Below are 26,532 nucleotides of genomic sequence, written 5' to 3'. Positions count from 1 at the left end.
TTTTCATCCTTATTTGGTCCTTGACACCAACACATTAACATCAAACCTTTGCTGATAAGTACAATGGAATCTAAGCTAGTGCCAATATTTCATCAGTACAGAGAGAACATTTGTCAGAAACAACACGGACTATTAATCACCAAAATGCTTGACAGAACATATTCTTAGATATTTCTTCCTATAACACTATCCTGCCAAAAACCTAAGCTCCAAAACCCATCTGCATGTTGCTTGAATAGCAGTCTAGCATTTACATATGGGGAAGATTAGTTGCCTGTTGCGTCATAGAAGACATTGTCCTCTCGCTTGCTACTAACACACAATATGCACAAATATGCAAATTAAAATGAGCATATGTTCTCTGGGAAATGCGTGCGTGACTATACGGACATACTCAATTATGCTGTATGTATGTTGTTGAATAACAGCATGTGGGAATGCACAAAAGCAAATCTATAGGCAAAGATAAACAGAGTATTAAGTCTGCATCTCCTCATGTGCACCAGAAAAAGGTCAAAAGTCTGCTTGTACTCCAAATTCACATTTCTTTCCAATTCCAGCGCAAAGAACTGAACTCATTACTGATTATTCTGGTCCAGGGTCTCCAGAGACGCAAGCAAAGAAATGAAGTTCATCATCATTTTCAGTCTGCTTAGTACTGCTGAAAACCGCAAACATGAATCTATTGCAAAAATAAAGACTATCCTGCAAACAGGAGCCTTTTTCCATATGTCCTGATTTCAGGAGGATATTGTGATCAGATTAAAAGTGGTTAAGCATCAAAACATTAAGAAGTTTAAAATAAATCTTAACTCAAGGATATCCTTAAAAATGTGAATGATTTGAAAAGTAGCACCAAAAAACTGTATGTAGATTCTTTTGCTACTATAAGGTTAAAGGGTTGCGGATAATTATTTCACGTTGGTTTTGAAGTGAAAAAATAAATCCATGGGTTTTTCCATCTATCCTAAACCATAATAACTGATTACACTAGCTGAATAAAGAATTTATCCAAATATTTGCAACTTTCCATTTTTTAAATGAATATTTTCATGATAGGAGCAGCTTATTCTGCAGTTTGCAAGCAGATTTTTGTGTAAATTATTTCGAATGTCTGAATATACAATTTGTATAAGCAGAGCCATTTCATTCAACATTAACATTTATTTCAGGATTTATTTGTGCATTTATTTCATTTTTTATGTGTTTCATTCATTAATTCATAATGGTGTGCTATTTTGTGACACTTATTTTGAAAATAGCGTAAAATAAAATCAGAGTTAAAAGTAAATGTCCTTGAAATACTTAAAAGTGAGACTCAGAAAACACAGTTATTAATCTTCATAAATAAATAAATCTGTGATTGACAAAATAACCTTCCTATTTAAAAATAGATATATTGCTGATTATTTTATTTTTTGCTTTTATTTCATGGGGATATTTATTTATTTGCTGGAGTATTTATGAAATAATTTTTGATAATAGTATTTGCTTATTTAGTTTTGAATAAAACATTTTTTCATATTTGTACTCAGGATGGATAATACATTTTACTCCCTGGAGTAGAGATACAGAGTATCACAAACCCAAAACAAATTTCAGCAGCGCCCTCTCTTGAAATGTATTGTGTTGCTCTCCTCTCTGAGGCTTATCCCCTCCATATGAGACATGATCTCATTTGGTGCTCTACATAGCAAAACCCAAAGGGTTCGCATGGGGGACATAAGAGACACCGTATGTCTGAACAAACCCATGTTTAGGGATGTGATTATATAATTAGAAATATGGGACAAGAAGTAACACTTCTCAGGGGAAAGCATTTTCATAGCATGGATGCGTTTGTCAAAAAAAATTTAAAATGTTTTTACATGTTGTCATTACCTAAATTATAATTTTTTTTAAAAATACAAATAAAAGTAGCGTATCTAATGCGACTTTTCGTTTGGTCGGTATTAAAACTAAAACACAATCATGTAGGCATGTCTAATTTGTGTGACGTTTGCTAAACCTCAAAATTCTGTAAGTATTGGAGCGTAATCCGTTGTTAAATATTGCCTTTAGCTTTCTTTTCTCACCATACCACAAAAGAGGTGTGTTGTTCCTCTTCAATAGAAACTGTGCATGTATTTCAGAAAATGTGAACAAACTGCAGCGTGTCGCTCAGGTGTTCTTTTTCCTCATGTTGAAGTTGAAACAATCTACGTGTAGTTGGAATAAAACATTTTCATATTTAGACCAAAGTTCTTAAATCAAAGCAAGTTTTCATTGCCGTCTTTGCTAATCTTTTTTTTTTGTTTTGGGGACCCTGGACGTTACGAAAGCAAGCATCACATCAGCTGCGTCCCGATGCAGATAAACATCTGGGTCGCTCAGCGCACAAGCTCCAGTTACTCTTTACAGTTGCCATGGAAACAAATATGATTGACAGTGTCAATTCACTCTCACGCTAAAAGAATAGGATGTTGTTGACATTTGCATCAAATCAGCATGTCTCTTCCACTCCATTACCCACAATGATAAAACTCTCCTCCATGAATTCTAATAGCTTCCAATAAGCCTCGGCTGTGACAGGTGGTGGAATTGGAGGGGGTCCGTATCGCCGCTACACTATCACCAACATGACTCTTGGAGCCAGGCCACTGTCAGCCTAAATGTAAATTCACTGGCTGGTACCCGTCGCGCCTCCAGTTGCATATGATGCTGTCGCTGCGAATCGCATCGCCTGTGAGTTAAACGCTCTGTACCAAATGAGGTGCTAAAACAAGAGACGCACATTTGTATATGTGGGGAATGCAGGGTGATTGGATATTGTGTCTTGCATTTGTTTAGTGTTCACACAATCCGTGTGTGGTTAGTGGTTGAATGATCAAACAGAAGCCTGTTGTGCAATAATGCATTGGCAGTGTCCCATTAAAGATTTTTACTTGCGGTCCGTACCGGTATGAAATAGGCAGAAAATATGAGCTCCAAATGTGATTTGGTTACTTTAAGACACCCATCTCATTTGCTTGTACAGGTTTAATATAGGGCAACACTCGAGTCTGTAGTGGCACCGAGCTGGAGCAGAAACACAACACCCACCTGGATCCCAAAATGAAGTTCAAGGTGGGTACTGAACAGATGCAACAAGTGGACAAAACATTCACTGTATAAGTTTGATGGAAGCACATCTCAGGGCGTCAGAAGGGGCCTGATTTCAGATGCAAATAAACCACCTGACCTTGTAAAGGCAGCACGGTTTCTCTCTGTGTCTGTGCATTCAAATAGATTTGAAGCAAAAAAAGATAAAACCCTATCTGATTTTAAATAGCAAGGCAGAAATATATGTAGCCAGTTTGCTGTGTGCTGTTTAAAATGGATCGCCAAATGCATATCTAAAACAGCAAGAACTTAACCACGGTGGGATTCTCTGGACTTAATGAAACACAATACAAGTACAGGCCATTTACCCATTCTTATCACAAATAGCACTCCATTTATTTCCTGGAGCATTTTTTCAGCCAGCTGACAAGCAGTGCTCAGTAATAAACATCTGAGTGTAACTATGCATATGATATGGAATTATTTTATGACTACAGGACAGAGTGAATATAGAATTTTGCTAAGGTTATAAAAATTCTATATTTTATAGCTAAACCATGTTTCCCCATGAAATCGGTCTCAGAAAACATCATGGAAGGATGCATCTCTGTTTCAGTATTTGACCTGATCTGGAGTATTTAGTATTAAGAGTGGATATGAGGGTGATATGACATGACTGTGGTTGATAACCTGAGTCTTTGTCTGAGCCTCTTATTAAGATAAGAAAGTAAATATTTTTTGTGCTTTTGCTTGTGTTGAGAAAGTCCTGAAATAAAGATTACCTACCAAGGTGACTGGAAACACTCAGTTGCATGAGCTTTTTCTCCAAACATATTGCAAAAATCTGGTTTTCTTCACTAAGGCCTTTTGTAATGTGCTGTCTTGTCGCACACTGAATGTGTCATTATACACCCAGATTTCATAAATATACAAAAGCACATGCAGTCTGCTATAACCACTGTTGTTAAAAACAAAACAAAGAAAATAACCCACCGGTCCTACACCTGACCAGCTAATAAAATGTCTTGGTAAGTATTTTTAAATAAGGTTAGATGGTCTCACAGGATAAAATGCCAATTGCATATCTGTTTAGGTTGTAGCTGTTAGTGATCCACACCAGCACTCTGTGATTATTTTGGCAGGTGCTGGGAATGTATCTGTCAGCAGCTTATTTTCCTAAAAGAGCTCTCTAATTGACTGTAGGAGCATGTGTCTGTACAAACTGTGATTACTCCATCAAAACAGCTTTGGAGAGACCACAAAACGGCAAAAGCTGCCCAGTAAATAAACAAAATAGTGACTGATTTGTAATGAAATTAGATTTTCCGTTCAGTGTGTTTTTTTCTGGCATATTTACGATGTTTTGCTTGATGTTGTTTGTTTTTTTGTTTTGTTTTTTTTTTAGAGAGCGAAGTAAATGGCTTTGCATTTTGTCCCCATTTTCATCATGACGCTAGAAAACGCACTTCATTCATCGCACCGTGAGTCAGAAAAGTCTGTGACATCAAGGATTCATCTCAAGTGGGTATATTCTTGGGTATTTGAATTGACTTGTAGAAATGCTAAAAAAAAGAGAGAGAAAAAGAAGAAAGAAAGAAAATGAAAAGGAAAACCACGTCTTAACCCATTTAATGCCAAATTTTTCCCAGACATGAAAATATTAAAATCAGATGTCATTGATAGCCCTTTGAACTATTCAAGGGGAAATAATTTTAAAAATTGTGGAAAAATATATGAAAAAGTGTGTTTTATGATCGGTCACAATTGTGACCGGTGGGATAATATGTTGTTCTTATACTAAGATGAGCTAAAAGTGCTTTTTCCAAATGGACATGATCATAATATGTGAACACTGTTTCTTTATTGGAATATATCTTGCCACAGCATTACTTTAGTGCAACATTTGCTCTGTAAAGTACAAATTTGACTACCAAGTTCAACTATTCTAAACCAAGGTAAATTTGAGTACTTGAGTGTTCATGCATAATTATATTGAACTTCAGTCAGTTGTAGTGTCATCACAGTAACATAGATCATAAAGATAACATCTGCAGTAGATGCTTTCATTTATATTTCTGAAAATTATGAACATTTGTCACACTATCATACAGTAAGACTCAATAGACTTAGTCCAGGAGTTTCCAACTCCAGGGATTGAGGACCAGTGTCACGCATCTTTTCCATCCGCCTCTGCTTCAACACACCTGAATCAGATGATTAGCAGGACTCTGGAGAACTGGACTGCATACTGAGGAGGTGATCCATTTAATTCAGGAGTGTTGGACCAGGGACACAGCTGAAAGTTTCAGGATACCAGACCCCCAGGCCTGGAATCAAAGGAGAGTTGTATGGCTCCTTCTCACCATTTGGTGACTTTGGTATTCTTCAATTTTGGGTTATTTCATTCCCTCCTTACTTTCCATGTTCTTTCTTGAAGCACTCAATGTGCAATAAAGCCTTGAATTTCTCCAAGGCATGGGTGTTGCAAAAGCAACATCTCTGGAAACGATTCTTGCATTGACTGACCAGTGAGTGTCTTGGTCACATCTTGTCATAACTTGAAGAGAAGTGTCCATTTGAGATCTATTTCCATGACCTACTGGCCTTGTACCAAACCTTTGCATAAGATAATAAGCCATAACCCATGATGAGCAAATCAGTGGTTCCTCCTACGACACATTTGTAAAATACTATCTGAAAGGTAAATGGCCTGTACTTGTATAGCTCTTTATCAAGTCCAAATGACCTGAAAATGCTTTTCACCACATTTAGTCATTCACCTATTCACACACACATTCACACACTGATAGCAGTAAACTACCAGATTGTAGTTACAGCTTCCCTGGCACAGTTTGACAGAAGTAAGGCAGTCATTCACTGGCACCACCGGCTCCTCTCACTACCACTGGCTGGCATGGCGGATGATTTGTCCTCTTGATCAAGGCCACAATGACTTGACAGACAAAGTGGGGGTTCCAGCAGGCAACCCACCAGGTACAAGATAAACTCCAACCTCCTAAACTAGTCACCCTATTTACAAGTGCGCTTTTGAGATGGACCACCACCACTTCTTGGACCTGACCTTGACACTGTACCTTGAGGGATTTAGGTCTACACCTCTCATGTGCTCATTGATCTAGTTGACATCAGTCTCTGTATAGTTCTTTCTCATCTTTGTTTCTACTATGAAAATATTGCTGTTTTTCTAGTGGATCAGCAGTTTCTCATCTTGTGCCGGAACCTCATTAAGATCCTCTTTATTTTTAAAGGGTACATCAGAGAGACAGTTGTCCCTTCATTATAAACTTTTGCAGGTGGTAACAGAGTGCCACAGGACTGTTGAAGGGGGCGATCATCTTCTTTTCCCATGAACTGATCATATGCATTCAAAATCGGGCATTTTAAAATGGCCCATCTTCCCCATATAGTCCATGTCTAATCCACCACTATCAAAATCAGTAAGCATTCCATTTTTCTCATAACTACATTGTTGTATACTTTGTCTGGCCATCACTAAGTCCAACAGATCAAGAACCACACTCAAAATTAATCTTAAAAAGGAAGAAGTTAGGAATTGGAAGAATTTGGTATGTATTTAAATAAGCGGACCTAGGTCAAACGTATTCTGCCACCGGTCACTCACACACCAAGGTAATTTTTGTAAATGTAAAGGTGTATATCATAACTAGACACTTTAAAGATGATGTGCACCTAAAATCTTTGTTGTATATTTATTTAAACACAGATTTCTAGCCTCTTCTTTGGGAGGTTTGTGACAGTCTAATTCTCGCCAAGGTGCAACCAAGATATAATCAACTCTATTCATGTGATGATTTACTCTAAACATGTGATACTGCATAAGTATTATTCAAACACTCTAAAATTTCAATGCTTGCAGAACATTAACTGAAAATTTAATCAGGAAGATTTTTAGAGTCCTTGAAAGTAAAAAAAATTTCTTGGTTACTATTGTGACCGGTGGGGTGAAATGGGTTTTAATAAAAAAACATCTAAGAAGCTTTGAACGCTCGATGACCCCAAAGCGACACACTTGTGCAGAAGAACATTGACGTCACAGAGCAGCGCTCTTTTTTACGGAAGTGATAAAGGATGGAGCCATTTATGGATCGCTTTTAAAGATTATTCAGCAATGCGAGCCAACAATATTGACACACAACCATATGAAGCTCATAAAGAAAGCACAACTTTCTTTTTGAACCTTAAGAGTATTTAGCATTAATGTTATTAAAGTTGCCCTTAGTTTTGGACTGAAAGTAATATTAGGATTTTGGAGTGGAATCTTTCAGAGCAGCAGAAAGTTTTCTGAATGCTTCCCCAGATTTGTGCCTCAAAACAATTTTCTTTTAGAGGTCTACAGACAATCCTTTCGACTTCATGCTTGGTGTTTGCCCTGAACTGTCGTCTGTGGGACCTTATAGAGCCAATCAGCTGAGGATGATCAGTGGAAATTACCCCATTTTGAGTTTCAATGGCAAAGGTTGTGAATATTTATGAAAATGTGTTTTACTGGTTTTCTGATTTTAAAAAATTAACAAAACACTTTAAAAAATGAGGCACCCGTGTTTATAATCTTGAGGAAAGAGATTCATTTAATGCAATTTTGAGTTAAGGCTGTAGCTTAACATTTAGAAAAAGTGAAGAAATTTGAATACTTCCCGGTTGCACTGTAAATTGCATTTTGAGTGATCATCATCAATCTGATGCATTTTTAAGGAAACGTTTCCCAGAGAGCGTGACAGGACGCGCCCTTAACAATGAAGCCCAAACGTCTCACCTGAAAATTATTTCAGCCAAGTGGCATTTGACCAAAGTTTCATCAGAAATGGTCAAATTTGACTGAAAGCAAATTAATTCGGAAGTTATCGGATTTCCAGAAGTAGGAATCAAACAAAAGACACAAATATATGCCAAGTGATATTAGATGTAATACACATTTGAAACGGACATTCAGAAATCAAAAGACTAACCTACATTAATGTGTGTGTTTTCTATGTGGCCTAATAAATCTGTATTCTGCCTGAGAGACTCCTCCAGCAACCACAAAGACAACGATCCCTTTTCACTCCCCCACTCTCTTAGTGCTTTCTCTTTTCTCAGTATCTTTAAGCATCACAAGATCTTTGTACTCTCCCCAACTTTTCCTCTCTGCCATTGCTTTTTATCTCGCAGCTTCTTTAATCCCCCTCAAGCCTTGAAATTTGTTCCTGTCTCCCACTATTCCTCAGTTTGTCTCTTTCTCGCCTCTCTCGCAGTCTTTCCATCGGTTTCGCACAGTTGTTGTTGCACTTCCCTGCTGTCCGGGGCCCATTCCCAGGAGAGAAGTCGGTGTAGTGTTGAGAGGTTTAGGCTGTGAGCAAAACATTTCCTCTCCACTTCACACAGGACATAAGGACGAGACAAACACAAGCAGAGCAGTACGAGTCTCCTCTGAGAGTTTAACCTCGTGTAGGTCTGAGAGAAACAGATGATATCGCAGTGGTCATGAGAGAAACTGCTAAAAGCATTTCTACTCTTTTGTTCAGAAGTATTGAGCGTGTGCTACTTGTGTCATTACCAGCGGGACTTGAAGATACATACATCCCTTGTTCAGATTCAGCACTTTTATGTGTTTTGAAAATCAGATGTATAACACTGTGCTAAAATACCGGACTTAGCTAAACTGTGCAGGTGTTTTACACAATGCATATTTAATCTGATAACTTTTTAAATTCAAAATACTCTAATTCCATAGGATAGAAAAAGTTTCAGTTGTTCTCAGATGGCTTTTAACAGTGTTTAGGACTGTGTCTCTTCTAATTTCTGACTTTTATTCAAGGGGAGCATTTGTGAGGTCAGACTCTGATGTTGGACGAGAAGGAATCCCACTTCCAGTCAGTGCTCTAGTTCATCCCAGAAGTGTCCTCATAACTTGGGAGCAGGTAACTAGGAGTGTTTGAACTTTTTTGGTTGAAGATTTTTAGATAATTACCAACAGTGAAAAAAATAATAATAAAAAAGTAATCCTAAAGTAATTTACTGTATACCCACTCAACATACTCAAGTAATGAATATGTTGAGTAATGTACTCAATACACACGGTATGTATATGGTTGCACATTATGAACAGTTAATTTTTGTTCCTATTTGTGACAGTATCTTGATGAAGCTGATAACGATTCAGCTTTTTGAAAGTTATCAAAACGTTGCATGTCATCATGTTTGGGTACGTCAACATACTTTCAGGACAGGAAACAGTCCAAGGAATGACGTCCAACCAAACCACATTTATGTCGGATTTGGTGACTGTTGTTCTTTGCGGTCATGATAGCTTGTATTAGTAATAGAAGCTTGCAACCACTAATTTAATATTTGAAGAATCTGAGCCCTGTAAAGCAATGATTTAAAAAACAAGAGTATAAACAATGGCCTGCACGGCTGATTTAATCAGACTGAAACTGATTCGACTGGAAATACAAAAAGCTCCTCGTTTCTGCATACGGAAACTAGGTTGAGGTCCAGCTAATATACATTCATCAGCATGTCCTATTTTTGTCAAAAGTGCAGCAGTTCATTTACAAAAGTGTTTACAAAATGTTATAAAGAAATATATTTTAGCCTTCCAACATGAGCTGAAGTTCATTTTTCTAAATGGGGCACAAAAAGGTAAAGTTTCCACAAATTTGCATGTCCCTTTTTGAGCAGATGTAGCACAAAAAAAAGCCTAAAATATGCATTTCCATGATCTGTCTCTTGATCCCTGTGTTTCTAGGTCTTGACAGCTATGTGGTGCTCAAGTAGGTCAGAAAAATGTTGCAAGATATAAATAAAATAGGAAGATCTGACAGGGAGAAAAGAGCACAAAGAGAGGCCAGTGGAAAAGACAGCGAAGGCAGTCATGATGAGAGACCACATTTGATCTGTATATTCTCTGCAAACTTTTGTGGCTGCGAGGAGCTGAGGAAAAGTTCCACATGCTGCAACATAAACTACTGTGGATGTACGAAATTGTTAAAAAAGACGAAGCCAGAAAAGATCCTCAGAAATCATGCAGGAATTAAAAATCTGAAGTAGAGCTAAGGACAGATCTTCAAGCTACATCTGAGCTCTGACGTGAAATTCATATTTTAGAGATCTACGCTTCTCTGTTTTTTTGTCTTTCTTCCATTTTTAATTTCTTTCCGACCTTCCCTCTGTGTGTGTCTATATTTATTTCCCTGTGTGTAATGCTTAGACTACAGTTATCTGTGGCTGCTCACCCATGACATCATATCCATTTCTTGAATGTCTTGGAGGAAAAAGTGATGCAGTGGACCGTGGCAGGCCGACCCAGAGGTCTGGGGCTAAATGGAGCAGAGAGCACCTCAGCAGGCCCCCAGCTGCCCACTACATAACCGCTACTAACCTGACCTGCAGGAAGACCCAGAGACATTGTCCTGCGGTGGGCCATGGGCCTGCAAGCTAAAAGTATTTGGAGTAGTTCCAGTGGAAAAAGCTAAGATTTATGCCACATAGATACCAACTCAAAACTCAGGTAAAAGCCAAACATGTGCATGTTCAAACTAAAGCACAGATACGGCAGTCATGTGGGAAGAAGAAGATTGTTTCCTTGTTAAGACTTAGAGTAGAGCAACTGTGACAAAGAGGACATTTTTGAAGAAAGTATGAATGTGGGGTGATGCAGGGTAACTTGAGGGATTAAGTCCAATTGTCAATTGCATGATTAAAGAAACTAAAAGTTTCTTGCTGCTTCTCATGGTTTTTTTTCAACATGTTGAGTTTATTTCTTCAAACCCAAAACTGAAGCCAGCAAAAATATTCCTATAAAAGCTCACCTGACATCTGTCCAATCGTTTTCCAAGATTTATCTGCAAAAACAAAAAAAAGATCTGTTGGTCATAGATAAAGTGGCTTTAATTTATTTGAATGTCATGATGTGTGATATTCAAAAGTAACTACATTTCAAGCACTTTGAGAGGCAGGGTAACTTCAATATTGCAAGGGCTGATCAGGAATTTTAATCTCCATGAAGGACACGTTCCACTCACTACCTGGCAAAATCCATTTTTAAAATGCTTTCTTATTTTTTTGGTCAAATGAAGTCTTGCTGCTGGATTTGAAAGAAAACTAAATGACTGAATGTAAAAACTTGCCTTCTGCAAAAGATTCTGTGATTGTGCCACATCGTTTTCAAAAAGAGAAACACAGCAAGGGGTCATTTAACCATAAATCTGTTAAATACAGACATTCATAATATCAATTGCGAAATACATGCAAATTCAATGTTGGATTGTTTCCCTTCCTGACATCTTAAGGAATAAATGTGAACATTCAGAAAAAGTATTTCTGAATGTACCAGTAACAATCAGGTGGATAGAAAAACCTGATCGAAACCAATATGCATGATACTGACAAAGGCATTCATCCACACATTGTAGGCGACTGCATTGTGTTACATGTGAAACTTGTGTATAACATGTAACAAGTGTAGATTATGGTGTGGGTTTTCATGAGTTGGGCTTGGCTCCTTATTTTCTTTGAAAGTAACTCTCAGTGCTGCAGCATACCAAGACATTTTAGAGAAATCTACCGTTTCTAGACAATGAAAACAGTTTGCATGAGAGTTTGGTGATAAAGAACTTGACTAGGATATGCTGAGCCCTGACTTCAACCAACAAGAGCACATTTGTCATAAAATAGAGCGAAGACTGGCAGCCAGGTCTTCCTTGTTCAACATCACTGCTTGACCTCACAAATGGGCTTCTAGAAAAATAACCAGATGCCCCAATAACACACTTTCAAACCTTGTGGAAAGCACTCCCAGAAGAGTTAAAGATGTGGATCTGCAAAAGCTGGGCAAACACCTTTTTAAAAAGTTTGTATTAATATTGGAATGACTTTAACATGTATGCGTCTCAAAACAAGTGACTGTTTTAGCAATATAAGGCATAAGGTATAATTGGCATTTAATTGTACTTTAGTGCAAACTTAATGACTCTGCAAAAGAAAAAGTTTTATTTACAGATATTTTCAATTAGAGTATTTTTGTGTCAATCATCTAATTCACTAAGTGAAACACATTACAAAGATTAGTACAAAGACTGTTTTCAAAACTTTGCTTCAATTTATTATGATGATTTTACACTTAGTTAATGAAAACAAAACTAAAAGGATTAGACTTTTGCATCTGACCAATAAAAACATTTTTAATGTAGAAATGTGGACATAATGAAATATATTCTTCAGACTATTTTTAAAGGATGATTTTAAGATGACAATTGAGCATCTTTTTTTTATTCTAATTTATTGAATTTGACTAAATGAAAGAAAACTAAAGAAAACGTATTTGCTATTCAATGCTATAATAAATGACAAGCATAAGACCAGAGTTTATACTACTTTTGCTACTATAACCGCAGATTTTTAATTACACAGCCCTCACATTTGCACAAGTGCTGCTATAGCAACAATTATTTATTGGTTGAGATAGAGCAGTAGACTCTCAAAAAGGAGCACAATAAACCAACGATGCATAAAATAATGGTGTAATTTAGATAGATGAGCAAAGAGATACTATAAGAGGGGGAGTAGAAGCACAGGACACATATGGCAAGAGTAAACTTTTATAGATGTAGTCTTGGGAATCATTGTCCATCTGGTGCATTTATTATACATTTATATACATGTATTTTTTTTAACTGTTGATATGATGATCAAAATAAAGCAGAATTCAAAATTCTAGGAACTAAACAAACTTGTTGTTTAAGTGTGCTGTGGTTTTCCCTGAATACGTTCCTACAAATCCTCTCAGCGAGGCATCCATCTATCAGCCTCACCATTTCAGCGTGCGTCATGAGAATTTCTAGACGTCTAATTGTATCTTGCAGTGTTGACAGATTCTGAGCTGGAGGCAAACAGCTGCAGGAAAAAAAATATCAAAGTAGGAGGAATCAAAAAAGTATTTCTAGATCTTTAATAAACATTCTTCTTTTATTTATATATATATATATATATATATATATATATATATATATATATATATATATATATATATGTTTGGGTTTGCATATTTTATTCTTTTTAGTTGACTTACTCAGCTCTGTGGACTGAAGGAAAACGTTTGGAAAAGTGTGTACTCTCAGATTCCTAAAAAAAATTATACAGAGTCACTATGTGCAATTCTTTGCTTATATGCAGCCGTCTAGCACAACATTTTTTTTTCTCCATAGCACAAATAAAACAGCTGAGGCCATCCTTCCAGGGTTGGAGAAGAACAACTTTTTGCACTTTCTGTAATTTTCCTACAGAAAGAAATGTCTGGTTGGAGCAGAACTGGTGCAATAATGCTGGGAAAGATTAAGTAGGCATGTTAATAACCTCTGCAAGTTTAGGTTAAATAGAACAAGGCTGGATGTTTGTCTATTTTTATTTATAGTTTTATCTTGAAATATATTTTTCAATTCTGACTTACTCAGTATTGCTTTAATAGTTAGGCTCTCTAACTATTTTAACTGTTAACTGTTTTAACCCATTTCTTGTTTCAATTTCAACCTAACAGAAATGTTCACACTTTCGACAACATCATAAGAAGAATTGATGCGGTTTGAAAAAAAAAAGAAAAACAAAAACCGGAGCTGATACATGATGCAAATGAGGAAATAATTCAGCAAGAGAATGAATGGCCCTTCATATCAGATTAAATGTCTTCAAACCTGAAGAGTATATGATTTATTCTCTACGCATCCTGTCATATTTTTATGACTGTGAATTTATAAAAATATTTAATGAGGTTTAGGTTAACCAGTGCTACACTTTAATTCTACGTTATTCGTTCTTTTTTTCTTTAATATTTTTTAATATATATATATATATATTTTTTTTTTTTTTTTTTTTTTTTTTTTTTAGCTGAACAGGCTTCAGATCCAAAGGTTGCTTCAGGTGGATTGAAAACACACAATGTCTATTTGCAACCAATATTACAGCTGACTAAGGGACACAACACTTTTCCATGCTTCTCATAATTCTTCAAAAAGGACCAGACACCACTGAATACTTTAGGTATTATATTGTCACAAATGAAGAGGAAAAAATGCCCCATTTCTGCAATCCCTTCCAGCTGGCTCCCTTAGCTTGATGATAGACTCAATCTCTCCTCACGCTCAGGACACCTTGGTCTAAAATAGTAACACACTGTTTGCCCAGCAGCATCACTCCTTAGGAAACTGGGTTACCATCATGCAAGTAGGTATCAAAGCCTACAGCTAGCCAACAGAACATGGCTAGCTGTAGCCACGTTTGAGCAACGTTGTGATCCTTAGCATCACAACGTTGCTCAAAAAAAGTTCCTGATGATTCAATTACTCGACGTAAAATTTGGAGCCACGTCTTAAAAAAAAAAAAAGTTAATAAATAAATAAAACAACATGAAATTACGTTAAAAAAAATACATAAAATAACTCTGGTAGGACAATGTTGAATATTCCAGCTTCTTCCATGTTATCGAACAGGGCAACTTGAGAACAACTTCCTTTGTTACGTTAAATGAGTTTTTAACAGGCAGACGCTGTAAGGCTTAAAGCAACTACAGTTGTATTATCTGGGGTCTAAAATAATGATAGCCTATTATTGTTGAAGTCAGTTGAAGTCACCAACAACTGATGAGAAACACAGTAGGAATTTAAAATGATAGGATCTAAACCCCCAGGATGTAATTATACATACTTAAAATTGCTCACAGGATTTACACTCAATTTATTTTAATGCTTCAACTATCGGGGTGACACATATGTCATGACTTGGTATGTCTCATTTTTCAGGTCACAGTTGAGTATGAGCTCAGAGTAACAGACATTAAAAAAAGGCAGAAGAATTTTATTTTGAACATAAAAAATAACCCTTCAAGGTAATTACTATATTAGAAAGGGGTTGTAACAAGGTGGGTTATGTAGAGTGAAATATAATTTCATGTTATTTGAATAGATCTGTTTCAACAAAAGCCACACATCTCACATGGCTAATACTGCATATACCACTACATCCGAATTAGCTATATTCATCTGCTTATGCAAATAAGTTGTAAATTTGTTTCAGCCAGTGGAGATTGTGTTTCAAAATAATTGCCCCTTAACAATTCACATTTTGGCAACTGGTGCTATATGTGACAGCTCTATTATCAGGGTTGACACTGCATGCTAAGCGAAGGCTTAGAAATCATTTCCCCTCTGACTAAAACTTGTTTTGTGATTCGTTTACTTATTTATTCAAGTACTCCAGCTCACCAACATCCCACGCCAGGTAAGGACGGTGTGCGGCGTCTTGTCCAGTGATTATTAATTTATTTTATTAGCAGTGAGTCAGCAGCGACGCCAGGCAATGAGTCACGGTTAATAATATTGAAAATGGCATCGACTATTTGTGGCCCCAGATGGACGGCTTTCAATACAGCAGTCTGTGGGATTGCACCATGTACTGACTCATGTAGAAAACGGACTGACACATATGACAGAAAAACAAAAAAAAGAAGAATATTTTCTTTTGTAAAGATCTGGATGTGAAAAAAAAGACAATTCTTTCTTTTTATTTTTATATTTTTACCTTACAATATCAAGTTTTTCCTTCATGTTGATTTATTTTTGCAAATATTAAGAATAGACTCCCTTTTTCTTTCTCCACATTCCTGTCTTCCCACTACCGGCAAAAAAGATGTGATAAAGATGTTTTCTTAAAAAAAACTAAAATAAACTGCTTGTCAGTCGTGACTGAATATGCGTTGATGAAATATTTTCAGAAATGTCCTGGCGCGAGTAAAGAAAGACACTCTTTCAGTCAGGAGGAAGGTGAGCTTCTTTTGTCAAGAAAAGAACTAATATCTACCCTGAAGAGATTAAAATGATCGAAATGCAAGGATAAAAGTAAAGCCGAGGGCATTTCTGTGTGGGTGTGTGTTCGCTTGTTTTCCCAACATGTCCTTGTGCTTCCACAACACACTCATACGAGGGTCCACATACAGTAAGAATACCTAAGCAGCTGCGCCTGTAAAGCACTTAAATCCAGCCCTGTGACAGCACAGGATAGGTGGAGCCATCCATCCATGCATGCATGTGTAGTTTTTATGTTTCCACAATTCGGTTGTTTTGGTTAGGGGATGATGCTAACAACCGTCTGCACTGCTAAACTAGGCCAATGCCTCGCCTCGGGCAAATAAGACATGGAGAGACAAAGAAATTGGAAGGAGGAGATTGAGGAAAGAAAAAAAAAAACAGGTAATGAACTTATTACATAATGTCAAATACTATGTGTCTGATCTCAAATGTTAATGTGATGTTAATATGAACAAGAGATGCTATGTAGGTATAGAGTTTCTTCAAAAACTGGATCTTTGGGAGCAACCAATAATAGACATTTTAATTATTGCTCTCACTGAAGATATATTTGCAAGTTTGTGCAAATATGTGTCTTTCTTGTAGGCATTTCTAGAGTAAAAGCTAAAATGAAGACTGCCTTGGTAGAATGGCCTCATTTCTGGTGTTTTTCACTTTGACATGTAGCTACGTGAAATGAACCTCTATATCACAACTTAAATTAAATTAGCAATCACAAATTGTGATTACTAATTTAAACTTCACAGACACTCTAATTGACCTACAAAGGCAGATTAATAAATCTTATGTTTCAATTATATTAATTTGTTGGTACTGCTGTGGATTCATATAATTATCTCAGGAGTGAGTTTGTAAAAAACAAAAACAAAAAAAAAACAATATCCAATAATTTCTTATTAATATTTCTTAATAAATATAATCAAATTCAGGATTTGATTTTCCCACCTTTTTCAGTTTGAAATTAAGTTACTGGAATAAAAAGTCATTTTTATTTATTTACCTTTTTTTCAGTTTTAGCAAGCGCTGACTGTACGTGCGGCTCTGTACTATGGTGCTGAGTGTTAGTAGTATCAGTAATGAGTAACTTGAATTAAACTCCAACTTGTTGAACAACGTGGATGCTTTTTTTAATTATTGTTTATGATTTTCTCACCGTGTCAGTTTTTCCCGAAAACGTGTTTTACCTTTGAACCATGACATAGTGCTAAAAATAAAAATAGACAACCTGAGTCTTAACTATGTGATAACCTCCTCTTCCTCACCTGTCCAGATCATATGGTGTCCCATCTGTCAGTTTCACCCTTCATCTCTCCTCCTCCTGTTCTCTCCTTCTCTCTCTGCTCATCTTTACTTAAGATTGCAATCTTGGAGCATAAATAAATTAGAATAATTTTTTTCTGATTATATAAGAAGATTGAAAAAATATATGTTTTGTTCATTGATATATCTTCCAGAAATACAAATACAGTTTGCATTTAGCTATCTTAATTTAATTTTGTTAAACCTTTTTTTGTTTTGTTTAACTCCTACTTCTCCACTTCCTTTAGACAACATACCAAAATCTGGATACAGGAAAGCCAAAAATGTCAACACGGCAATAACTTTTCTTACCGACTTTTTACTCAGTAGTATTACATTTGCTTGTTCTTTTTCTTATTATATTTTTGTATTTTTTATCAAAAACCTGGCAAGATGTAAATTAGCCACTTGGATATAATTGTATGTACCTGCATGTTAATATTTATTAACATGTATTGTCCAATTTATTTTAACAAGTAAACTGATCTGAACAATGAAAGAACCAACAAACAAAAAAACAATCATCAAACTAAAAATAGTGTTAAGGTTTTATTTGGTTTACTTATATCACAACATAACCAGTTGTTTTTTAAAAAAAAAAAAATCATTAATCATTTTTAAGAACAAGATCCTAAAAAATGGTTTGGTTAGTAAAAGAATATTAAAGTATGCAACATAAAACGGTGAACCTGCTACAGTTTAAGCTTATCTGTTGCCAAGATATGCTTAAATAAATTGGGTTTTTTTTTCTCTTATGCAATTTTAGCAAATATTCCATGCAGTTATGATACAAAGAAAGATTTCATGAAAGTCAAATTATATCAAAAACTGGATAGGACTCAATTATAATTATTGCAACATCCAATTTCAACAATATGAAGTCACTTAATTTCAAGCCGAGATGTGAATGTGGCAGGACAAAGGACAGAAAAGAAAGTGAGGCTTGGGAAAGGGGGAAATACAAAATGAGAGCAGAGGAACGGCGCTGATGGGAAGAACAAAAGGCACCACATTTATAATGAACCAAAACAGATAAAGTTATGAAACTCCGTCTTGCTTGTTAGATCTCTGCGACACGTTGAAGACGGGTGAAAAAGAAGTGTGTGAAAAACAGGGACAGAGAGAAAGAACCTTCTGTTCTGTCATTAAGACTCGCCCTTATCAACAACCCAAATACTGATGCAAGGACAGAGGCAGAGACGGATGCAGTCACGTGAAAAAAATAAATGCATGTGCAAGAAATGTTTGACACTATCTTCTTGTAAACATAGCGCTTGTCAGAAGGATAATACGCTCAGAAAGGGGGCTTAGGTGTGAGCAAATTTGTCACAACTGACTGACTCCAAGTTTAAAACAGCAGAAAGGTGGACATAAAGCTGATGTGCTTTTAAGGTGGTGCTATGATAGACCATCAAACAAAGTGGCATGAGAGGAGTGATGGATGATGACGACCCATAAAGTGGCTCAAGATTGACAGAGAATTAAGAAAGATGAGGTTTATTATGCAATAGGACAAGTCACACTTACCACGTGGCATATTGTGTGAATCAGTGCAAGTATGGAGCAAAAAGCAAAGATTATCAATCTAAAAATGTGAAAACACAGAAAAACTGTTAATTAAAATTAAACAATGTGAATACCAAACCAGCAACCCATGATGCAATATTGTCATCAAGGGGTTATGGGGGGGAAAAAAAAGTATTGTAGATGGATCTCAGAACTTTTGAAATGATGAAACCGTAAAGAACCCAGTGCAGATATGAAATAGCTGCCCTGCTCAGAAAGGTTTGGATAATATGTTGCAGCTGGATGGTAAAATGTTGGCTACATGTTCAGCTGAAAACGGGTACCACAAAAACCACATGCCACCAGTCATAGGGTTACAGAAGTAGAAGTGTTATGATTTGGGTTGTAACATATTTTCCTTTTTTAGGAACTTCGGCTTACTTGTAATGGCGTACATGCTAATTTAAGAAACATATCACCTAACATACAGCAAATAACGAATACAAACCGTCCTGCAATTATATTTAAAAAAGTGTTTTTGGACATTTGGAAAGAAACTGCTTACAATGAGCCATGCTGGGATTCAAACTGGAGCCTGGCTGTGAGACAACAGTGCTAAAGCCTTCAGCGCAGTGCACAGTGCAAAGTCCTATTCATCTTAAAACGTCCTTCTACCACAGGCATCTTGTTGGAAACTAACAATGCCATGTTTTTCTCTCCACAACCCCGTTCCTTTGCTTCCAGCCTCTACTGCTGTCCCTCACCATACCCCTAATGGAAACCCCCCACAGCGAAGTATATTATCTCCCGCACCGCTGGAGTCTTAACTAAGTGTAAGTTCATCCAATTGGGATTCCTAAAACGACAACAATTGTCGACTGCAATTGCACTCTTTTGAAGATTGTAAACGTGGGCCGGAGCGCAGCCGAGATTAGATGCATTTGAGAGTCGGAATGCATCAGTGCGCTTTCCACACCTGTCTTCCCTTGAGGAGCAGCAAGAGCTACTTCATTTGGTCTATCATGTCAAAGCCAAGACTGCTCAACGCCCTCTGCACAGGCAATCAAGAGGCACCAGGGGAGAGGGTGCTTTTTTTTTGAGTGGTTTTCTTCAGGGTCAGATTTTGTTAAAGTACCTAACACACAGATAACATGACACCATCCGAATTCCCCTACCAAGACTCATCAAGCTGACGCAAAAGAGACTCTTCATTACTAAAGAATCAATTTGACAAATACATTTGATTTTAAAATGTCATTTCAAACTGAATATTCATTTGGTGACAGGCATTTTACCTATTACATACACAAGAGCCGTCACGTTTGAAGATTTTCCATCAGAGCGATCGATTTTCTACTTCGTGCGTTAGAATGACGCAGGGTAGAAGTTGATAGAGAATCAGTGAAAGTGCTAGAGGAAATCGAAGAAAACAAAAGTTCACAATTATAAATCTGTGACAAAAGTGCCGTAGAAGGGCGTGGGGATGTGTGGCCAACAAAGACGGAGATGGAAGATTTAAAAAAAAGGAAGAGGGGCGAAGAAAAGCGAGTGCTGTAGAAAACAAGTCGCTGCTTTTGAGTCGACGCTATCCGGAGGACGACAAAAGCCTGTCTCATTATAACGTTCTTTGTTCCAATGTGTTTGCAAGTTGTAGAACTTGTTATTATCACTTTACCTGTTTATTCTTGTTTTGTGTTTTTGATATGTTGGTGGGGGAACAATGTACTCCAATTTTTGACTGCACATTTTCTCCTCCAGTCTTCTGCCTGACACCTTCAAACAACAAACTACAACAGGGGGATTTAGTTGGCTTGCTCTCTTTTGCAGAGCATCAGCAATGTTAAACACTATCTATCTATCTATCTATCTATCTATCTATCTATCTATCTATCTATCTATCTATCGTCCAATTGCTTCACCTCTCTATTTCTTCTTCTTCATCCGTGGGCGCCTGTTGTGTAGGCATATCATCAGCATATGGTCTGTGATCATGCAGAAACAGAAGACGACTGTAAGAATAATGGCTTCGGTGGGGAGAACAATGCTTTCATACATTGCTGGCTGCGGCAGCGTACACGAAATAATCACCGCCGCGTTCTTGACTCTCCCACAAGTCGAGCGTGCCTCGGCTCCGCGCACAGAAATAGAGGTGAAATTCACAACTTTTGCAAAAGGCACCGCAGCAATGCAAGAAGCACTTTCGGTGTTATGAAGGCGGCTGTATCGCTGATGATTGAAGGAGGCACGCATAAGTTTGTTACGTGGTGTAATTAAAAAATAAATAACATGTAGCGAACTCAGTGGCTTCATTGACTCCGAGGAGCCACTAAGATATATCACCTATATTCCAGGGAGGAGAAGTAATTACTGTAAATAGAAGTTGAGCATTGAGAAACAAAATGTTCCCCTTGTCACTGCCTTTGAGTAAACTTTTAATATAGTACTTTGCATCTATTTAGCACTCCACAGAGTGTAAGCTATATGCTTGGTGTTTGCCAGGTCAAACTCATTCTGGGCTACCTACATAGCATAACCCTGACATGCTTCTCAGGTTTAAAATAACACGAGGCTAGGTCTCAGACGACACACCGTTCCTCATTTGATGCTCCAGTTTCATCTTCTTGGCAACGTATGTGAATGTGTGTGCACTGATAGGTGTGTGTGCGCGTGTGCGTGTGTGCGTGCGTGTGTGTGTGTGGGGGGGGGGGGGGTGTGGGCGTATCTTAATTGAGACTTAGCCTCACACAAATCATGACCCAGTAAAATCGTCCTCATATGCTCAACTAAAAATACAGCGCATCCAAACTTTTTTTTTTTAATGGTGCATTTGCTTACTTGAGTGACACGAAAAACAGCTCAGAAGAAAAAAAAAAGAAGAGGGGATTTATGAAGTGCGTCGTCGCTCAGGAGCTGAACTCAGACTAAGTAAGCAGGGCCTCGGTTTAGCTGTTCCCAGAGCTCACCGCTTTTTTGGCAGCGTCTTTGAGTCTGACGCTTTACACTTAGCTGAATTGGGGGTTTGTTTACCGAGCACAGCAGACCTGCTTCTTGTATTATTTAGGATTCTGGAAGTAACAAGCGTACCTAAAGGTAGGAGAACACAGCTTACCTGATGAAATCTGAGCTCAACTAGAGGCATGTGCCATAAGTGTTGGGTTTAGATGTTTCTTCTCATTATTATTCAAAGAAATCAATAGAGACCAACAAACATCCCAGAGCAGCTCTGAGCCAAGCAAACGCATAATAAAGCAAATATTTAAATTCTTGCAGCTTCACATGAATAAACAGCATACCCAAGCAAAAGCACTGTTATCGTACACTGACAGTAGAACAAATGGGGAACACTTGTGTCATTGTGTTACCCACCTGGCAGACAGATTTAATGAAATAAAGAGTTTATTACTGCAGATATTATTTTTTGCTGTGTGACGGAGCCATACTTGATATTTGCATAAGAACCTAGTATTCTATGTTACAGAAAGAACATTAGATCAGGTTTTAACCCTTGGCTATTGTTATGGAACATGGATGACGACCAAATGAGCCCCATCCTGGATACAAGCAGCTGAAATGAGCTTAGTCTGCAGGGTTGCTGGGCTCTTGCTCCGTCATCTGGGGGACACCCACTGTTCATTTGCTTTTGAGAGGAGTCGGTTTGCAAATCTGAGTGCCTCCCTTAGGGGAGTTCTGAGTACATCCTACTGCGAGGAGACCCCAGGGCAGACCTCAAGCTTGCTGGAGGGATTATATACCGTTTCTTTTCTGGTCTGGGAATGCTCCGGGATTCTTCAAAACAAGCTCAAGGATGCTGCTGGGCAGAGGAATTTATAAGTTTTCCTCCTGGACCTGTTGCACTCGTGACCTGTGGTAGGTTGGATGCTTAACTCTCCAAGGATAGATTCTGACTTTTCTGGGCATTTATTTTTTTATTTTTAACAACTAATCTCTAAGTAATTTTACTTGCAAAGCTGAAAAGGAACACCTAAACCACACAAAGCATAAACACCACTGATTTTCTTCTTGTGTTTGATATCCTGTTTTGCACTGGATGGGTATGTAATCGCACGTCATCTTGAGAACTACAGCTGTCATGTAGATGCGTCAAAATTTATTTTTTTTTGCAAACTGCAGTGTTTAGTTTGGGTTGGGAATATTCAACAGATACCACAGATGCAGATCAGCCTCCCCAATAATTATCATTTATAATCTTGATTTTGCCCTAATAGGAGCAAATTGCTAATCCCATTGAGTGAAATGTACACAAGTACTACACTTAAGATGAATGTGGTAAATGTCAATTTCTAGTGTTTCACCAACAGCTGTCAGTCTATAACCCAAACTGTTTTCAAATGCGTCTACTAAAGTTCCCAGTGTCTTAGCTTGTGTGACACGTTTTACCTACAAGTAACATGGTGAACCAATGCAAACAGTGCTAAGCTTCTTTTAGGACACTTGGGAAGCTGGAGAGAACATTCACTTATTTACACTTGCATGCAGGAATGTGTGTTTTTGTAATGGATATTCAAAGAGAAATGAAAGAATTTAGCCAATACACCATGTAAGCTAAAAGTAATAATCAGAAAAAGGGTTAATATTAATAGCTAGATGATGAAAAGATGGAGAGGCTGTCTATACATTCACGATGGCATGTGTCTTGACTGAAAAGATTGTTAGACTTTGGGTGATTAACTGATACAATTAGGCTTTACAAAATGTCAAGATCTGGTTGAAGCTTGGAGGTGCAGGTTTTTTTAACGAGCCACAGTGGCTCGTACAGTGGATGTAGCTGCTATGAAAGCAGATCCGTACAGTCCTGCAAAAATTCTGCAAAACTCCCACTATGTTGGCAGCTCTTACACTATGCGCACAATAAGTCAGGGGACCTCAACGGTCACACTTAGATCTCCTAGCACACACCTACACACCCCACCTACCATCTTTTTTTTTTTTTTTTTTTTTTTGCTCTCATAGTAGTGAATATTAAAGTTTACATAGACCTGGAAAAATCGGTGCAAATGTAACTTATACATGATGTGAAAGTGGGTAAAACATACTTATATGTGAACTATTCCCTGATGCAAGACATCTACCTCGTTTACAACGACATTCAAACAAAGAGAACCACAAGCACAGCGAGGAAGCGCACAATCTCCATGGGGTAACTGTTGGGCTGACACCTCATTGTTTCTTTGATCATTTTCCTTTGTTCCTTTTTTTCTTCCACTGCCTCAAACTATCATTTAGCGTGATTCGTTTGCTGAAATGTTAATTGATGCTTTCCAAATTACTTTCTTTCTTTAAATCTGAAAAAAAAACACTGAAACATGTTTAGAAACTATTAGAGGAAAAAAAGACAAGACACAGAACTCAATAAGTAAAATAATTAGCATATTTTGGTGTTAATGCTCTTAGCAAATAACCATACCCTCCTTACATATTGTCCACTTAATAGTAAAAAATATATATATAGCTAAACACAATAAAACATTTTAATGAAGTAACACACATTACCATTTAGACTACATTCATGTGTCTAAAAATGGCGTGAGTATTTTCTAATTATCGACTAAATTTAATATAAATGTCAATAATACTAAATATTTTAACTAAAAAAAAGAAAAAAACATTAAAAGACTATTTAAACAATGCATCTGTTGAAGAATAACGACATCACCGTGTTTATTCTTTCTTAAAATTGCTAAGTTACAAATACGCAAGTCACAACATGTGTGCATGAATAAAAAAGCCTTTTGATGGAGGTCTGCACTGTTAAAACCTCAGATGTAAAATTTGGTGTGCTTGTGACTAAAAGTGAGAGTGAACACCATGGTGAGATTGAAAGAGCAGTCTGGTACCTTCAGAAAAACAACTGCAGCATATAATGAGTCCAGCAAGCAGCACAAAGAGGCCTCAGAAGAATTTGAAATCATTCTGCGGTAAAGAAAACAGAGTGAAATCTCAACGTGTCTGATCAATTTATTCATTATAATTCTGTGCTTAATCGTGCTTTATTTATTTATTTAGAATTCCTAATTGTACTTGCTGCACAGAAGGTTTGTTTAAGTTTATTTTTACATGTTTGACCAAGGTAATCAACCGAATTTCTTTGCCGGTTTCAGTTTCTTTATTATATATTTTAATGTTGGCTGTTATACAGCCCATTGCACTGGCTGAACAAATTAAAATGTTGTTATTTTTTACATGTTTGACCAAGCTTGTGGAGCTAATGGTGTATTTAAGTGGTACAGAGCTATCAAATAAATTAGTAATTCAGTACATTTATGTCTGGGTTTAAAAAAACAAAAAAACATTTCAAGTCAATTTAGCATTTTTTATTTTTTTTTGTATCTATCAATGCTAAAATTCAGACATCTATATCGATATCGGAAGTGAAAAAAGTGGACTGGTGCATCGTCAGAAGACATGTTGGCTTAAACCAACATTCCAGGAAAATAAACACATATTAAAGAATGACTGACTTCAAACAAGATCTGAAATCTTGCTGAAAATGTACTTTTCTTATTTCAAGCATTTGCACCAGAAACTAGACCAAAAATACTTGCTAAGATTTTGTGTTTTTGCACTGTCAGAGCATCCCTCATGAATCCTGTCCGAGGGTGTTTGAGGAAAGTAGGAGAAAATCTTTACCTTCCAAAGACTGGAGAAAGATCAAGAATTTGAAAGTGCAGAGACAAAAGCACATATCTTGAAATTGGCTGTACATGCAAGAAACCCCAGCTCAGCGACAAAACTGAGGAGTGAAGCAAACTTTCTACAGGGTGATGTCAGATGTAGGTCAGATATCAGACTGCAAGATGGGAACAATAATTATTTCACTGAAATTGTCTTGGCTAAACGGGGTGAAGTCGGGTTTTACGGAGTGGGGTGTCCTAACTTCTAGCTAAGATAGGACAATCTATGCATCCTAGTGTAGTCGAGTAAAATCAGGTTAGTTTTTGTTCTATAAATCATGCATCAGGAGGACATGTAAGCTCTGTGCAGAAAATTCTCAAAGCCAACACCATTTTTTCCTGCAAGGTTAAAAGTGCTACCAATTGCACCACACCCCACACAGTAGTTAATATGTTAACATATTGGAAGTGCCATGGATTCACACTTTGTATATCGATAATATACTGCTCAAAAAAATAAAGGGAACACTTAAACAACACAATATAACTCCAAGTAAATCAAACTTCTGTGAAATCAAACTGTCCACTTAGGAAGCAACACTGATTGACCCGACGAGGGTCCCTGTTGTCAATCAGTGTTGCTTCCTAAGTGGACAGTTTGATTTCACAGAAGTTTGATTTACTTGGAGTTATATTGTGTTGTTTAAGTGTTCCCTTTATTTTTTTGAGCAGTGTATATTTGCCCGCTTGGATGGCGTTCTACTTTCAATTCCCACACCTGATGTTTGTTTTTAGTTACTTAGATACAATCATCTTTGGCTGTGGCTGCATGTAGGTTGAGTTATGCAACATCCATGGTTGAATCTAATGGGACCTCTCTCTCTTTTTTTTGTTATTCTACTCCTAAGGAGATTATCATGAAAAATCATGTGACATTTAATTAATATTGTGCTCAGTATTTCTTATTTGCAGTTAACATGGACATTCTTAGGTGGAAGTGTAATTGTACTCTGCTCTGAATGTCTCAAGAGATTAAAATAAACTACATTGTTTGTGGTCTACAAGTCTAGAAAAAGCATGGAAAAACATTAAAAGTCAAAAAATTAAATAAAATAAAAAAATTATGCCATATTCTT

General features: G+C 37.0%; 1 protein-coding gene across 2 annotated transcripts in view; it reads right to left on the bottom strand.

The window, feature by feature from the left end:
• Nucleotides 1-26,532, bottom strand: part of elfn2b (extracellular leucine-rich repeat and fibronectin type III domain containing 2b) — a 76,223-nt gene that overhangs the window by 13,859 nt on the left and 35,832 nt on the right. The window contains exon 3 of one of the 2 annotated variants that reach the window (XM_081609896.1): nt 10,914-10,946. The exons of the other annotated variant lie outside the window; for it this stretch is intronic. The gene's annotated coding sequence lies outside the window, so the exon portion shown is untranslated. The remainder of the gene's footprint in view (nt 1-10,913; nt 10,947-26,532) is intronic. 2 annotated transcript variants of the gene reach the window in all.

The sequence above is a fragment of the Poecilia reticulata genome, chromosome 8, assembly GCF_904066995.2.
Source record: "Poecilia reticulata chromosome 8, P_reticulata-male-v2, whole genome shotgun sequence".
Taxonomy (NCBI): domain Eukaryota; kingdom Metazoa; phylum Chordata; class Actinopteri; order Cyprinodontiformes; family Poeciliidae; genus Poecilia; species Poecilia reticulata.
This window is presented reverse-complemented; position numbering and strand designations above follow the sequence as displayed.